Source organism: Bos mutus, chromosome 7 (genome assembly GCF_027580195.1).
Source record: "Bos mutus isolate GX-2022 chromosome 7, NWIPB_WYAK_1.1, whole genome shotgun sequence".
Lineage (NCBI taxonomy): Eukaryota > Metazoa > Chordata > Mammalia > Artiodactyla > Bovidae > Bos > Bos mutus.
The window spans coordinates 58,133,481-58,150,407 of NC_091623.1; the positions used below are offsets into that span (position 1 = coordinate 58,133,481).

The 16,927-nt window shown below is 42.6% G+C and overlaps 1 protein-coding gene across 1 annotated transcript in view; it reads right to left on the reverse strand.

Moving 5' to 3' along the window:
- Positions 1 to 5,913: 5,913 nt before the first annotated feature.
- ACSBG2 (acyl-CoA synthetase bubblegum family member 2) overlaps positions 5,914 to 16,927 on the reverse strand; it is a 40,921-nt gene continuing 29,907 nt past the window's right edge. The window contains exon 13 of the mRNA XM_014480115.2: positions 5,914 to 6,042. The gene's annotated coding sequence lies outside the window, so the exon portion shown is untranslated. The remainder of the gene's footprint in view (positions 6,043 to 16,927) is intronic.

Genomic DNA, 16,927 nt, shown 5'->3' on the forward strand with positions numbered 1-16,927 from the left:
AACAGTGTCAGACTTTATTTTTGGGGGTTCCAAAATCACTGCAGATGGTGACTGCAGCCATGAAATTAAAAGACACTTACTCCTTGGAAGGAAAGTTATGACCAACCTAGATAGCATACTGAAAAGCAGAGACATTACTTTGCCAACAAAGGTCCATCTAGTCAAGGCTATGGTTTTTCCTGTGGTCATGTGTGGATGTGAGAGTTGGACTGTGAAGAAGGCTGAGCGCAGAAGAATTGATGCTTTTGAACTGTGGTGTTGGAGAAGACTCTTGAGAGTCCCTTGGACTGCAAGGAGATCCAACCAGTCCATTCTGAAGGACATCAGCCCTGGGTGTTCTTTGGAAGGAATGATGCTAAAGCTGAAACTCCAGTACTTTGGCCACCTCATGCGAAGAGTTGACTCATTGGAAAAGACTCTGATGCTGGGAGGGATTGGGAACAGGAGGAGAAGGGGACGACAGAGGATGGGATGGCTGGATGGCATCACTGACTCGATGGACGTGAGTCTGGGTGAACTCTGGGAATTGGTGATGGACAGGGAGGCCTGGCGTGCTGTGATTCATGGGGTCGCAAGGAATTGGACACGACTGAGCAACTGAACCAACCGAACCGACCATATGACCCAGTAATCTTATTTCTTGGTATGGAACCGAGAGAATTGAAACCAGGGACTAGAAGAGAGATTTGCACAACCACATTCACACACAGCAGCATTATTCACAGGTGCCCAAAGTGACCCACTCTCTGACAGATGAATGGAAAAACAAAATGTGGCCCAATGGAATGTTATGCAGCCTTCAAAAGGAGAGAAATCCTGACATGGGCTACAATATGGATGAACGTGTTGCGGATCTTATGCTCAGTGCTGCTGCTGCTGCTAAGTCGCTTCAGTTGTGTCCAACTCTGTGCAACCCCATAGACGGCATCCCACCAGGCTCCCCCGTCCCTGGGATTCTTCAGGCAAGAACACTGGAGTGGGTTGCCATTTCCTTCTCCAATGCTTGAAAGTGAAAAGTGAAAGTGAAGGTGCTCAGTCGTGTCTGACTCTTCTCGACCCTATGGACTGCAGCCTTCCAGGCTCCTCCGCCCATGGGATTTTCCAGGCAAGAGTACTGGAGTGGGGTGCCATTGCTTTCTCCAGCGATATCATTCAATTACAAAAAGATAAATATTCTACTCATATTAGGTACTGAAATGAATGGGCTTCATAGAGACAGGAAGTAGAATGGTGGTTGCCAGTAGAGAGGGGGTGTGGGGAGTTGTTTAAAGTGTATAGATTTTCAGTTTTGCAACATGTACAACTCAATGCACTTAACCCCATTGGAGTCTATATTTTTAAATGGTTAAAACGATAAATTAACATAAAATAGTATATTTTGCATTTGCCACAAATTTAAAAATAAGTTTTAAAAATGCCTTTTTAAACTTAGTAGCTTTTTCATTTCTCAGAGAACAACTGTTAAGAGAGCAGTGAGGCCAGTTGAGAACTGTTGAGAAAATACATATATTTCTTTATTGAGTTTGAACATTTTTTTTGACAATATAGCCAGCTATATTTCTTTGATGAGGGCTAAGTATTGAAAAGAAAGTAAAAAAAATATTGACAAAGATACATTCAGCATAAAAAATGGCCTATATGTTTTGAGAAATACATTGGCAGTGAAGTATCTAGATATAATATTAACACAGATCGCCTCCCCCAGCTTTCCCATATATTAACATCAGCCATCTGGAAAAAGGGAGAAGCCACATCCACAATGGAAACACAGGCTATAAACTAGAATTAAGTTGACCAGACATTATATGAAGTAGTTAATCCATAAAATTATTAAGGTTTAGGGAACTCCCTGGTTGCCCAATGGTTAGGACTCTGTGCTTTCACTTCAGGGGGCACAAGTTCAATGCCGGGGTTAGGGACCTGAGATTCCACAAGCCTTGGAACATGGCCCCCCCAGAATTTATGAAGGTTTTCTAAAGAAAAGATATGAGTAAGTTGAAAAAGACATCATATTAATGAATGAGAAGCCTGGATCAACATTGTAGAAGTTAAACTCTTCTGCAGATTAGTTAGTATAAAAGCAATTTCAGTCAAAATCCCCACAGGAACTTTTATGAAACTTAGGTTGTTTTAAAGTTTACATAGAGGGCTTCCCTGGTGGCTCAGTGGTGAAGAGTCCGTCTGCCAATGCAGGAGACACGGGTTTGATCCCTGGTCCAGGAAGATCGCATGTGCCACGGAGCAACTGAGCTTGTGCGCCACAACTGTTAAGCCTGTCCTCCAGAGCCGAGCCTGGGAGCTGCAGCTACTGAAGCCTGTGTGCTCCAGGGCCCTTGCTCTGCAGTGGGAGGGGCCGCTGCAATGGGAAGCCAACGCAGCAAGAATACCCAGCACCACCAAGAATAAAGTAAAACAAAAGGTCTACATGGATAGTAAAGTGCAAGAATAAAATAACGAAGCTTTGTCTTGCCAAAATCGAAACAAAACTATCATCATGAAAACAACATGAAGGACTTGTGACCGGAATGTACAGAGAACTCTTGTAAGCCAGCAATAAGAAGACAAAAGAATTCAGTTTAAAAATGGGCAAAGAATTTGGACATTTGTCCAAAGAAGATACATGTAGGGATATTTGTGATACATCCAGATGATGGAATATGACTCAGCCATAAAAACAAATGACCAATACACAGAAATGAACTCACGCTACTTGGGAAAAGCCACTGGAACAGCCACTACTGGCCTGGAAGGTGATGAATCCCAACCCCATTCCAACAAGGGGAAGCCGGGAAGCTAAAAACTGTATCCCCCAGAATCTCATGTGTGGAGGGTTCTGGACATAACTTGTGTTCCACTAATCAGGACTGATTTGGACATGACCCATGTCATGTTCCCAGCAGAAACTGGGTGCTTCTGGGGCCAGCAGCAGGGGCATCAGCTTCTTGCCTGGGCCAGAAGTCTCCTGACCCAGTGGCCTCTTGGGCAGAAGTAGTTTTCCTGGTCCACAGCAGAGATGGTGTGGTTCCACTGTCAGCTCAAACCAGTCAGTCCTAAGGGAAATCAACCCTGAATATTCATTGGAAGGGCTGATGCTGAAGCTGAAGCTCCAATACCTTGTCCACCTGGTGTGAAGAGCCAACTCATTGGAAAAGACCCTCATGCTGGGAAGGATTGAGGGCAGGAGGAGAAGCAGGTTACAGAGAATGAGATGGTTGCATGGCATCACTGATTCAGTGGGCATGAGTTTGAGCAAGCTCCAGGAGATAGTGAAGGACAGAGAAGCCTGATATGCTGCAGTTCATGGGGTCTCAAAGAGTCAGACATGACTGAGTGACTGAATAGCAACCACCACCATCAACTACTGGAGAGGTGATGGAGCCTCCTGGACTGGTGAACTAGAAGTTGTTCCTAGAACATACTCTTCCAGCCCCACTAGTGACTCCCTCCCTGCCCCCCTACCTGATTTTTTGAGCTATGACTTACAAACCATAACATTTACTCCTCATAACAGTACACAAACTTGTAATAAATCCATGCAGCATGAAACCATTGGGACCCTCTGGGCTTTTTGTATCTGGGTATCTGTTTTCTTCTTCCTGTCTGATTCTTGTGAGAATTGTTCCCATGTATAGGTGTGTTTTTGATGTGTCTGTGGGGAAGGTGAGCTCTCCATCCTCCTACTGCACTGTCTTGATCCCCCTTCCCTGGTCACAACAGTTTTTAATAAAAAACAGGGACTTCCCTGGTGGTCCAGTGTCTAAGACTCTGCAAAATGCAGGGGGTCCAGATTTGAGCCACTGGTTGGGGAACTAAGATCCTACATGCCTCAACTAAGTAAGACCCAGTGCAGCTAAATAAAAATATTGTTTAAAAAAATAAGAAAACTTAAAATTTATTTATTTATTTAGCTGCATTGGGTTTTAGTCATGGTGTGCGAGATCTTCGTTGTGTCATGGAGGATCTTTTGTTGTGGCACATGCATCCCTTAATTGTGGCATGCAGGCTTCAGTGGGTGCGGGCTCAGTGGTTGTGGCACGTGGGCTTTTAGTTGCTCAGCAGCATGTGGGATCTTAGTTCCCTGACCAGGGATCAAACCCATGTCCCCTGTATTGCAAGGTGGATTGTTAACCACTGGACCCCCTGGTCACAATATTTTTATCCACTGATCTGTACATACTTGTATCATGTGTATTTATGTTTGACGACACCTTAATAGACGCAGATGATTCACTAGCATTGAGCTCATGGCCAGCGGCACTATAAGTCATGCCTGAATGGAGCTTATTTTGCACGTGTATATTTTTCCATAAGGCTCCTCATAGCTTTCTTCAACTCAAGTCACCACATAAGCACTGCACTTGGGGGCCATTTTCAATAGTGAAACCATCAAAAAAAAATGCAGAAAACATAGTACTAAATAGACCCCCCAAAAGACACAGGTTCACAGCTGAAGCCAGGAAGCACCTTGTTGGGCCTTCAACAAGCTGCAAACATGCACGTTGGGTTGTTAAACTTTTCCACTGCTCCACCCATTTCCAGAGATGGCTATAGAAATGCCAGATACATTAATTTTGGGGGTTAGTCGCTCAGTTGCGTCCAACTCTTTGCAGCCCTATGGACTGTAGGCCACCAGGGTCCTCTGTCCATGGGATTTCCTGGGCAAGAATACTGGAGTGCATTGCCATTCCCTTTTCCAGGGAATCTTCCCAACCCAGGGATCGAACCCATGTCTCCTGTATTGCAGGAGTCTGAGCCACAGACTTTATCTTTACAGTCTGAGCCACAAGTCCTCAGTGAGCAGGCAAACTTATAAATATGGAACATGCAAATAAAGAGGATTGACCATACTTACATAGTAAAAGCAGAAAAACTTACAAATTGTTGAGGAAGGCTTTAGCCTTATCTCTATCAGATGCTCTTCTGTGAGGAGAATGTCTGTACATTTCTGATCAATTTATCATTTGGTATTTTAAAGAGGAAACAGGAAAAAAAGAAAAAAGGAGTGCCTCTGGGTATCTAGGACCTGAAGGGGACACTGGAAGTTTCCTTCTTCCTGTCCTCTTGGTCGGTCCCTCTATATGCTGGGACATGTCCCCTCCTCACTCTCTCTCTACCTGTACTGATATCCTTTCAGGAACTGATACTGTATGTATGCCATATCAGCTTTGGTTTGTCCATACACAGACTATTGGATGAGAGAGGAAGGAGGTTCTATTCTTTCAAGCTGCTGCTGTCTCACATCTTATGACAACAGCAGACTCATCTTTCCCAGAGGATGGAATTCATAAAAAATCACAGTTATTGGGACTTCCCTAGTAGCTCAGCGGTAAAGAACTCGCCTCCAAGTGCAGGAGATGAGGGTTTGATCCCTAGGTTGGGAAGATCCCCTGGAGGAGGGAATTATCCAGTGTTCTGGCCTGGAAAAATCCCGTGGACAGAGGAGCCTGGCAGGCTACAGTATATAGGGTTGCAAGGAGTTGGACACGACTGAAGCGACTTAGGCTGCACTCACCCTCTCCCAAGACTCAGACATGTGAGCTCACACAGCCAGTCAGAATCTGAACCCAGAATCTGAGCTCCTTGACAAAGGACAAGCTGTCCACATCTGGCCAAAAATCAGGACACAGGGTGCCAGAGAGCTTTATTGTCAGAACTCATCGGACGGGTTTCTAAGTTGCTTCCAGGAAGATGAGTGGGTTTAGGGGCCCGGTTTCTTCTTCAAACTGGGCTTCTCTTCTCTGGTGTCTCTGCCAGTCCTCTGGGGAGGGGAAAAAAAAACCAGTTGAAACCCACCAGGTCAGATCTTTCTTCTGAACAGGCAATTCTTCAGGGTCATCCTCATCAGTTTCCCCAAGCTCACGCCCCGAAGGCTTTTAGGAATTCCAAGGTCTATGCTGACCTTGTCGCTTCAAGAGGTATGGCCGGTCCAAGAGTGTTTACCTCTTCCACAGGCAGATGACAAAGAGACCGATGCACAGGGAGTGTGGCTTCTTAGTAACACAAGAGACTCAAGTCCCTGTGATGGGGTCTTCCTCTTGCAGGCTGGAGAGAGGAGAAAGATAAGTTCTCACGTGGGGACCCTTGGTACATGTGTGTTCATTCCCTGACACCCCTCCACCCGGGGACTGTAAGATGGAGCTGTTCCAGAATAAACAGATCCACTTAGAAATTAAGAAAAAAATTGAATTCCTCTCCACTGAACTTGAACTTGATATTTACCTTTTAAAAAAATTTATTTTTTAATTGAAGGATAATTGCTTTACAGAATTTTGGGTTTTTTTTTTGTCAAACCTCAATATGAATCAGCCATAGGTATACATATATCCCTTCCCTTTTTAAACTCCCTCCCATCTTCCTCCCCATCCCACCCCTCTAGGTTTATACAGAGCACCTGTTTGAGTTTTTTGAGACATACAGCAAATTCCCGTTGGGTATCTGTTTTACATATGGTAATATAAGTTTTCATGTTATTCTCTCCATACATCTCACCCTCTCCTCCCCTCTCCCCAAGTCCATAAGTCTATTCTCTATGTCTGTTTCTCCATTGCTGCCCTGTAAATAAATTCGTTAGTACTATTTTTCTAGATTCCATATATATGTGTTAGAATACAATATTTAGCTTTCTCTTTCTGACTTAACTTCACTCTGTATAATAGACTCTAGGTTCATCCACCTCAGAACTAACTCAAATGCGTTGCTTTTTATGGCTGGGTAATATTCCATTGTGTATCTGTACCACAACTTCTTTATCCATTCAGCTGTCGATGGACATTTGGTTGCTTCCTTTGGCCACCTCATGTGAAGAGTTGACTCATTGGAAAAGACTCTGATGCTGGCAGGGATTGGGGGCAGGAGGAGAAGGGGATGACAGAGGATGAGATGGCTAGATGGCATCACTGACTTGATGGATGTGAGTCTCAGTGAACTCCGGGAGTTGGTGATGGACAGGGAGGCCTAGCATGCTGCGATTCATGGGGTCGCAAAGAGTCGGACACAACTGAGCGACTGATCTGTTCTGATGTTCTGCTGCTGCTGCTGCTGCTGCTAAGTCGCTTCAGTTGTGTCCGACTCTGTGCGACCCCGTAGATGGCAGCCCATGTTCTAGCTATTGTAAATAGTGCTGCAATGAACAATGGGATACATGTGTCTTTTAATTTTGGTTTCCTCAGGGTATATGCCTTGGAGTGGGATTGCTGGATCATGTGGTGGTTTTATTCCTAGTTTTTTCAGGAATCTCCATACCATCTTCCATAGTGGCTGTGTCAATTTACATTCCCACTAACAGTGTAGGAGGGTTCCCTTTTCTCCACACCCTCTCAAGCATTTATTGTTTGTAGACTTTTTGATGATGGCCATTCTGACCAGTGTGAGGTGATACCTCATTGTAGTTTTGATTTGCATTTCTCTGATAATGAGAGATGTTGAGCATCTTTTCATGTGTTTGTTAGCCATCTGTATGTCTTCTTTGGAGAAATGTCTATTTAGGTCTTTCACCCACTTTTTGATTGGGTTGTTTGTTTTTCTGGTATTGAGTTGCATGAGCTGCTTGTATATTTTGGAAATTAATCCTTTGTCAATTGTTTCATTTGCTATTATTTTCTCCCATTCTGAGGGTTGTCTTTTCACCTTGCTTGTAGTTTCCTTTGCTGTGCAAAAGCTTTTAAGTTTAATCAGGTCCCACTTGTTACTTTTGTTTTTATTTCCATTACTCTAGGAGGTGGGTCATAGAGTATCTTGCTTTGATTTATGTCATCGAGTGTTCTGCCTTTGTTTTCCTCTAAGAGTTTTATAGTTTCTGGTCTTAAATTTAGGTCTTTAATCCATTTTGAGTTTGTCTTTGTGTATGGGTCAGACACGACTGAGCAACTGAACTGAACTGATGGTGTTATAAAGTGTTCTAATTTCATTCTTTGACATGTAGCTGTCCAGTTTTCCCAGCACCATTTATTGAAGAGGCTATCTTTGCCCCATTGTATATTCTTGCCTCCTTTGTCAAAAATAAGGTACTCATAGGGGCATGGGTTTATTTCTGGGCTTTCTATCTTGTTCCATTGGTCTATATTTCTATTTTTGTGCCAGTACCATACTGTCTTGATGACTGTAGCTTTGTAGTATAATCTGAAGTCAGGAAGGTTGATTCCTCTAGCTCCATTCTTCTTTCTCAAGACTGCTTTGGTTATTCAGGGTCTTTTGTGTTTCCATACGAATTGTAAAATTTTTTGTTTTAGTTGTATGGAAAATGCCATTGGTAATTTGATAGGGATCACATTGAATTTGTAGATTGAGTTTGGTAGTGTAGTCATTTTCACAATATTGATTCTTCCTACCCAGGAACATGGAATATCTCTCTATCTTTTTATGTAATCTTTGATTTCTTTCATCAGTGTCTTATAATTTTCTTTGTACAGTTCTTTTGTCTCCTTAGGCAAGTTTATTCCTAGATGTTTTATTCCTTTTGTTGCAATGGTAAATGGGATTGATTCCTTAATTTCTCTTTCTGATTTTTCACTGTTAGTATACAGAAATGCAAGTGATTTCTGTGTATTGACTTTGGATCCTGCAACTTTGCTAAATTCACTGATTAGCTCTAGTAATTTTCTGGTACTATCTTTAGGGTTTTCTATGTACAGTATCATCTCATCTGCAAATAATGAGACCTTTACTTCTTTTCCGATATGGATTCCTTTTATTTTTCTTCTCTGATTGATGTAGCTAGGATTTCCAAAACTATGTTGAATGATAGTGGTGAAAGTGGAACACCACCTTTGTCTTGTTCCTGATCTTAGGGAGAATGCTTTCAGTTTTTCACCGTTGAGAATAATTTTTGCCGTAGGTTGATGAAAGTGAAAGTGGCAAGTGAAAAAGTTGGCTTAAAGCTCAACATTCAGAAAACTAAGATCATGGCATCTGGTCCCATCACTTCATGGGAAGTAGATGGGGAAACAGTGGAAACAGTGTCAGACTTTATTTTTTGGGCTCCAAAATCACTGCAGATGGTGACTGCAGCCATGAAATTAAAAGACGCTTACTCCTTGGAAGAAAAGTTATGACCAACCTAGATAGCATATTCAAAAGCAGAGACATTACTTTGCCAACAAAGGTCCATCTAGTCAAGGCTATGGTTTTTCCTGTGGTCATGTACGGATATGAGCGTTGGACTGTGAAGAAGGCTGAGCGCCGAAGAATTGATGCTTTTGAACTGTGGTGTTGGAGAAGACTCTTGAGAGTCCCTTGGACTGCAAGGAGATCCAGCCAGTCCATTCTGAAGGAGATCAGCCCTGGGATTTCTTTGGAGGGAATGATGCTAAAGCTGAAACTCCAGTACTTTGGCCACCTCATGCGAAGAGTTGACTCATTGGAAAAGACTCTAATGCTGGGAGGGATTGGGGGCAGGAGGAGAAGGGGACGACAGAGGATGAGATGGCTGGATGGCATCACTGACTCGATGGATATGAGTCTGGGTGAACTCTGGGTGAACTCTGGGAGTTGGTGATGGACAGGGAGGCCTGGCGTGCTGCGATTCATGGGGTCGCAAAGAGTCAGACACGACTGAGTGACTGAACTGAACTGAGGCTTATTATATATGGCCTTTACTATGTTGAGGTAGGTTCCTTCTATGCCCAGTTTTTGAAGATTTTAATCATAAATGGGTGCTGAATTTTGTCAAAGGCTTTTTCTGCATCTATTGAAATGATCATGTGGTTTTTATCTTTCAGTTTGTTAATATTATGTGTCACATTGATTGATTTGCATATATTGAAGAATCCTTGCATCCCTGGAATAAACCCAATTTAATCATGGTGTGTGAGCTTTTGTTGTGTTGCTGAATTGTTTGCTAAAATTTTGTTGAGGATTTCTGTATCTATGTTCATCAGTGATATTGGCCTGTAATTTTCTTTTTTGTGTGTGTTGTCTTTGTTTGGTTTTGGTATCAGGGTGATGGTGGCCTTGTAGATTGAGTTTGGAAGTGTTCCTTCCTCTGCAATTATTTGAAAAAGTTTTAGAAGGATAGACATTAGCTTTTCTCTAAATGTTTGATACAGTTCTCCCATGAAGCCATCTGGTCATGGGCTTTTGTTTTTTGGGAGATTTTTGATCACAGTTTCTATTTCAGTGCTGTAATTGGGTTGTTCATAATTTATATTTCTTCCTGGTCAGTCTTGGAAGATTGAACTTTTCTAAGAATCTGTCCAATTTTTCCAGGTTATCCATTTTATTGCCATATAGTTGTTACCATAATAGTCTCTTATAATCCTTTGTATTTCTGCATTGTCTGTTGTAACCTCTCCTTTTTCATTTCTAATTTTGTTGATTTGATCCTTCTCTCTTTTTTTCTTGGTGAGTCTGGCTAAAGGTTTGTCAATTTTTTTTATCTTCTCAAAGAACCAGCTTTCAGTTTTATTAATCTTTACTATTGCTTCTTTCATTTCTTTTTCATTTGTTTCTGCTCTGATCTTTATTATTTCTTTCCTTCTAATTTTGGGCTTTTTTTGTTCTTCTTTTTCCAGTTGTTTTAGGTGTAAAGCTAGGTTGTCTATTTGATGTTTTTCTTGTTTCTTGAGGTAGGGTTGTATTACTATAAACTTCCCTCTTAGAACTGCTTTTGCTGTATCCCATAGGTTTTGAGTTGCCGTGTTTTCATTGTCATTTGTTTCTAGAAATTGTTTTATTTCCCTTTTTATTTCTTCCGTAACCTGTTGGTTATTTAGAAACATATTGTTTAATATCCATGTATTTGTGTTTTTTACAGTTTTTTTTTCTTGTAATTGATATCTAATCTTATAGTGTTGTGGTCAGAGAAGATGCTTGATATGATTTCAATTTTCTTAAATTTACTGAGATTTGATTGGTGACTCAAGATGTGGTCTATGCTGGAGAATGTTCCATGTGCACTTGAGAAGAAGGTGTATTCTTCTGTATTTGGATGGAATGTCCTGAAGATATCAATGAGATCCAACTCATCTAATGTATAATTTAAGACTTGTGTTTCCTTATTAATTTTTTGTTTTGATGATCTGTCTATTGGTGTGAGTGGGGTGTTAAAGTCTCCTACTGTTACTATTACTGTCAATTTCTCCTTTTATGTCTGTTAGTGTTTGTATTATGTATTGAGTTGCTCCTATGTTGGGTGCCTAGATATTTACAATTGTTATGTCTTCCTCTTGGATTGATCCCTTGATCATTATGTAGTGTCTTTCCTTATCTCTTATAATCTTCTTTATTTTAAGGTCTATTTTGTCTGATATAAGGATTGCTACTCCAGCTTTCTTTTGCTTCCCATTTGCACGGGATATATTTTTCCATCCTCTCACTTTCAGTGTATATGTGTCTTGAGGTCTGAAGTGGGTTCCTTGTAGACAGCATATATATGGGTCTTGTTTTTGTATCCATTCAGCCAGTCTGTGCCTTTTGGTTGGAGCATTTAATCCATTTACATTTAAAGTAATTATTGATATATATGTTCCTATTGCCATTTTCTTAATTGTTTGGGGTTGATTTTGTACATCTTTTTTCTTCTCTTGGATTTCTTGACTATATAAGTCCCTTTAACATTTGTTGTAAAACTGGTTTGGTGGTACTGAATTCTCTTGACTTTTGCTTGGCTGAAAAGCTTTTGATTTCTCCATCAATTTTGAATGAGGTCCTTTCCGGATACAATAATCTTGGTTGTAGATTTTTCCCTTTCAGTACTTTAAATATATTCTGCCATTCCCTTCTGGCCTGCAGGGTTTCTGCTGAAAGATCAGCTGTTAAGCATATGGGGTTTCTCTTGTATGTTACTTGTTGCTTTTCCCTTGTGGCTTTTAATATTCTTTCTTTTAGTCTTTGTTAGTTTGATTAGTATGTGTCTTGGCATTGTTCTTCTTGGGTTTATCCTGTATGGGACTCTTTGTGCCTCTTGGACTTGATTGACTATTTCCTTTTCCATGTTGGGGAAATTTTCAACTATAATCTCTTCAAAAATGTTCTCATATCCTTTCTTTTTCTCTTCTTCTCCTGGGACCCCTATAATTTGAATGTTGCTGTGTTTGATATTGTTCCAGAGGTTTCTGAGACTATCCTTAGTTATTTTCATTCTTTTTACTTTATTCTGCTCTTCAGAAGCTATTTCTACCATTTTATCTTCCACCTCACCAATTCGTTCTTCTGCTTCAGATATTCTGCTATTCCTTCCAGAGTATTTTTAATTTCAGTAATTAGGTTGTTTGTCTCTGTATGTTTATTCTTTAATTCTTCTAGGTCTTTGTTAATTAATTCTTGCATTTTCTCCATTCTGTTTTCAAGGTTTTTGATCATCTTTACTATCATTATTCTGAATTCTTTTTCAGGTAGTTTGCCTATTTCCTCTTCATTTATTTGGACGTCTGTGTTTCTAGTTTGTTCCTTCATTTGTGTAGTATTTCTCTGCCCTTTTCTTTTTTCTTTTTAACTTACTGTGTTTGAGGTCTCCTTTTCCCAGGCTTCAAGGTTACATTTTCTCTTCCTTTTGGTTTTTGCTCTCCTAAGGTGGTCCAGTGGTTTGTGTAAGCTTAGTATAGGGTGAGATTTGTGCTGAGTTTTTTGTTTGTTTGTTTGTTTTTCCTCTGATGGGCAAGGCTGAGTGAGGTGGTAATCCTGTCTGCTGATGATTGGGTTTGTATTTTTGTTTTGTTTGTTGTTTAGATGAGGCATCCTGCACAGGTGCTACTGGTGGTTGGATGATGCTGGGTCTTGTATTCAAGTGGTTTCCTTTGTGTGAGTTCTCACTATTTGATACTCCCTAGGGTTAGTTCTCTGGGAGTCTAGGGTCTTAGAGTCAGTGCACCCACTCCAAAGGCTCAGAGCTTGATCTCTGGTCAGGAATGAAGATTCTACAAGTGGTTTGTTATGGCATTAAGTGAGATTAAAACAAATACCCAAAAACGAGAAACCAAAGATGAACCCCAGACAAATGGCAGTTATAAAATCAGGCAAATAATAATTAAAATAGTGGAATATATGCATATACGTATATGCCCATTAGCAAAATCAAAACAGTCCAACAAAAATAAAGTACAATAGATTGATCCATTGAACAAAGAAACCAAAAATTATATCTACCAGTTAAGAGCAAAATTAACTAAAGCACAAACTGGAAAACAAAACTAAAGCAAGGTGCCAAGTGGGGAATAAAGCAATGAAAATAAAGCTAACAAATGTGTTGAGAGGAAAGGAAAGAAAGAATAGATATGTAAAGTTAAATAGAGGTAAAGAAGATTTGTATATATTAAAGATTAACTGCCAGGGGAAAAGAACAGTAGGAAAAGCAAACAAAGGCATAAATAATAATATATTCTAAAAAATAAAAATTAAAATTAAAAAAAGAAAAAAAGAGAAAACTCCACAGAACTGCAAATGCCCAACGTAGAGGCAGAGGTTTATAACAGCAATAAAAAGTGTGACTGAAAAAAAAACTCAAAAGCTTAATTAGATTTCACAGTGCCAATAAAATCAACATCTGCAACGGGTTGGGGGTAGGAAAAAAAAACAAAAGAAAAAAAATTCCAAAAGACTCTACAGAACAAGTCAAAACATAAGAATAATAAGTTTTTCTTGGGTCACTGCTGTCAGAGTACATTCCCCCTCTCTGGGAGTCACAGTCCACCTCACCTCCCCAGGCTGCCCTCCAACACTGTGCTGATTTCTAGACCTGCTGTGGGGGCAGCTCAGATTCTAATTTGGTCCTACTCCTTTGTATTCTTGCCTCCAATGTCCACAGCTATCAGAACTAGTGTGTTTTCTTTTGTGGGAGCTCTCAATGTCATTTTATATATTCCATAGACACAGAGCTGCCTAGTTGATCATGTGGATTTAATCTGCAGCTTGTACAAGCTGGTGGGAAGGTTTCGGGTCTTCTTCCTTAGCTACTCTGCCCCTGGGTTTCAACTGTGGTTTTATTTCCACCTCTGCATGTGGGTTGTCCACTGGGGTTTGCTCCTGAGGCTGCCCTGGAGGACTTGGGTTTGCCGCTATGAGGGCCAGGTGTGGAGGTGGTGCAGCTGCTTTGGGTCACAGGGGTTCTGGCAGCACCAGGTACTCAGGGGAGTTGGCAGCTAGGGCAGCAGGAAATATAGTGCTCTAGAAGGATATGGCAACCAGTATTGGTCAATACACTCCAGTATTCTTGCCTGGAGAACCCCCTGACAGAGAAGCCTGGAAGGCCACAGTCTACAGGATCGCAGAGTTGGACATGACTGAAGCGACCCTGCGTGCATAGATGCAAGACACTTTTTTGCCTGCAGCAGCTCTGCCCCAGTGAGGGTTGAACATGAAGATGGCGCAGCTGCTTGGGCTGTGGGGACCCTGGCAGTGCCAAGTGTGCAGGGATGGGGACTGCCTCCGCTGCAGGAGTATCACAGTCTTTTTTCAAGCCTGTTGTAGCTGGCAATCAGAAGGCCTCTTTAGCCAGTCTTTCTCTGTAGTTGCGCCTGTTTAGGCACTTAGAGGGCTCCCTTGCTTGGGGTCCTTCTCTGTTGTTCCGTGCATCAGGCACATAGAGAGGCCCCCACGGCTGGGGTCCTACTCTGTAGATTGGCATGTCAGGCACTTAAAGGGGCGCCCTGGGTGGGGTCCTACTCTGTAGTTCAGTGCATCAGGCATTTGATGGGCCCGCCTGTCTATTGTTCAGCTGCTGATGCTGGTGTGTTGGGAGAGAGAGGCTATGGTGATGGCTCCACCCCGTACGCATGACTCAGTTGTATCGCCTTGCTTCCATGGCTGCCTGGCTTTCCTCCACAGGCATTTCCCACCACAATCTCTTCCCTCACATCCCCTTGATCCGTCTCTCTGCAGTCGACAGCAGCCCTTGCCCTGGGATTGCTCCATAATCTCTAAGCTCCAGCTCCCAGCTGCTGTGCCTTCTAGGGGACCTGCATCCCTGTCGGGGGTATGTATGCTTGCAGCAAGGACTGTCTGATTCTCATTCCATTTAGGCTGCCTTAGATTAGCTGATTCACTCTCAGCCTTAAGTGTTTCTCCTCTGACTCAGACAATTGCCCTGATGTGGGGATCGGACCCCTGCTTCAGTTCCCCCATCCACTGAGGGCACGTCCAGTCCTGCTAACACTCCTGCTTTCCCCCCTAATTCCTTCATCCTACCGAGTTTTGCGTGGTTCTGTGTATTCTTTTCTACTAGTCAGGTAGTCCTGTCTGCTCTAGGCTGGCGTTCTGTCTGCAGTTTTGTGTCTGAAGGTATATTCCTGATGTATCCATGGAGAGAGATGTACTTCACGTCCATCTACTCCTCAACCATCTTGTTCCTCTTCTGATACTTTTTATTTGCCACACTGCGTAGCTTGCGGGATCTTAGTTCCCTGACCAGGGACTGAACCCAGGCCCTTGGCAGTGAAAGTGCTGAGTCCTAACCATTGAGCCTGCCAGGGAATTCCCCTCCAATGAACTTTAGAGTGGCACTCTCCAAGCGAAATGTCACGTGAGCCACCAATATAATTTTAAAATTTCTAGTAGCCATACAGAAAAGGAATTGATGAAATCGATTTAGATGCTGTAAGATCCCCTGGAAGAGGAAATGGCAACCCACTCCAGTATTCTTGTCTGGATAATCCCATGGACAGAGAAACCTGGCAGGCTACAGTCCATGGGGGTCACAAAGAGTTGGACACAACTGAGTGACTGAGCACACACACATATATCTTTTGGCCACACCACACGCAAGTGGGTTCCTAATTCCCCCACCAGAGATGGAACCCACAACCCCCACCCCCCAGAATGGAAAGGCAGTCTTAACCACTGGTCCATGAGGGAAGTCTCTGTGTGCTATATTTAATATTATCAGGTATGTCCTAAAGAGTATCATTCCAACACTCAATGTTTTAAAATATGAACAAGGTATTATATATTCTGTTATTTCATATCAGACTCCCACACCCAGTGTGGGTTTTACACCCACAACACGTCTCAGTTTCAGATGTGGCTAGTGATTGCCATACTGGACAGCACAGGCTTGGAGAGGGTCCACCTCCCACCCCCACACCAATGTTGGATGGCCTCTCATCCAACTGCAGAGTGAAATCAGAAATCTTGCAAAAGACGCTGAACGGTGAATGGGATGTGTTTAGCTGCTGGGCTCGCTTGCAAGACTCTGACAGATGAAGGTGTGGAGGGGTTAAATCAGTTAATGGTGAAGAAAAGAAAACAAACAAACAGATACAGCAGTATTACAGGCTGGATTGCATTCACCTCCATCCTGATACCCAAGCCCTCAGGATGAGAGTGTATTCGAGGATGGCGTCTTTATGGACAGAGGTCCGCAAGTTAAGATGCGATCACTGAGTGGACACTGATCCAGTATGACAAGTATTTTTCTAAGGGAAAATCTGGATACAGATGCAGGGATAAAACAGCCCTCTACTAGCCAATGGGACTTCCCAGGTGGCGCTAAAGAACCCGCCCGCCAATGCAGGAGACGTAAGAGATGCGGGTTCGATCTCTGGATCAGGAAGATCCCCTGGAGGAGGGCATGGCAACCCATTCCAGTCTTCTTGCCTGGAGAATCTCATGGACAGAGGAGCCTGGCGGGCTGTAGTCCTTAGGGTCGCAAAGAGTCAGACATGACTGAAGCGACATACCATGCACACACAAACCAAGGAGAGGGGCTTTAGAAGGAACCAACTGAGCCAACCAGCCTTGACTGTGGGGAGACTTCCAGCATCCAGGACCCTGAGGAAAGATTCTTGTTTAAGTCCCGGGCCTGCGGAACTGTCTTCTGTGGCGGTCCCAGGAAACGAGCACAGGGCATCCGAGCAGAAGGGTTTGACCACGAGAGAATTATAGGTAGGCCTTGGACAATGGAAGATGTGTCCGCCTCTCTGCCCACACCGCACGCCATGCTGGGTTTCTAAAACCTTCCCTGTGACTCCTGGCATCGTGGAGGCTCCTTGTGAGAAAG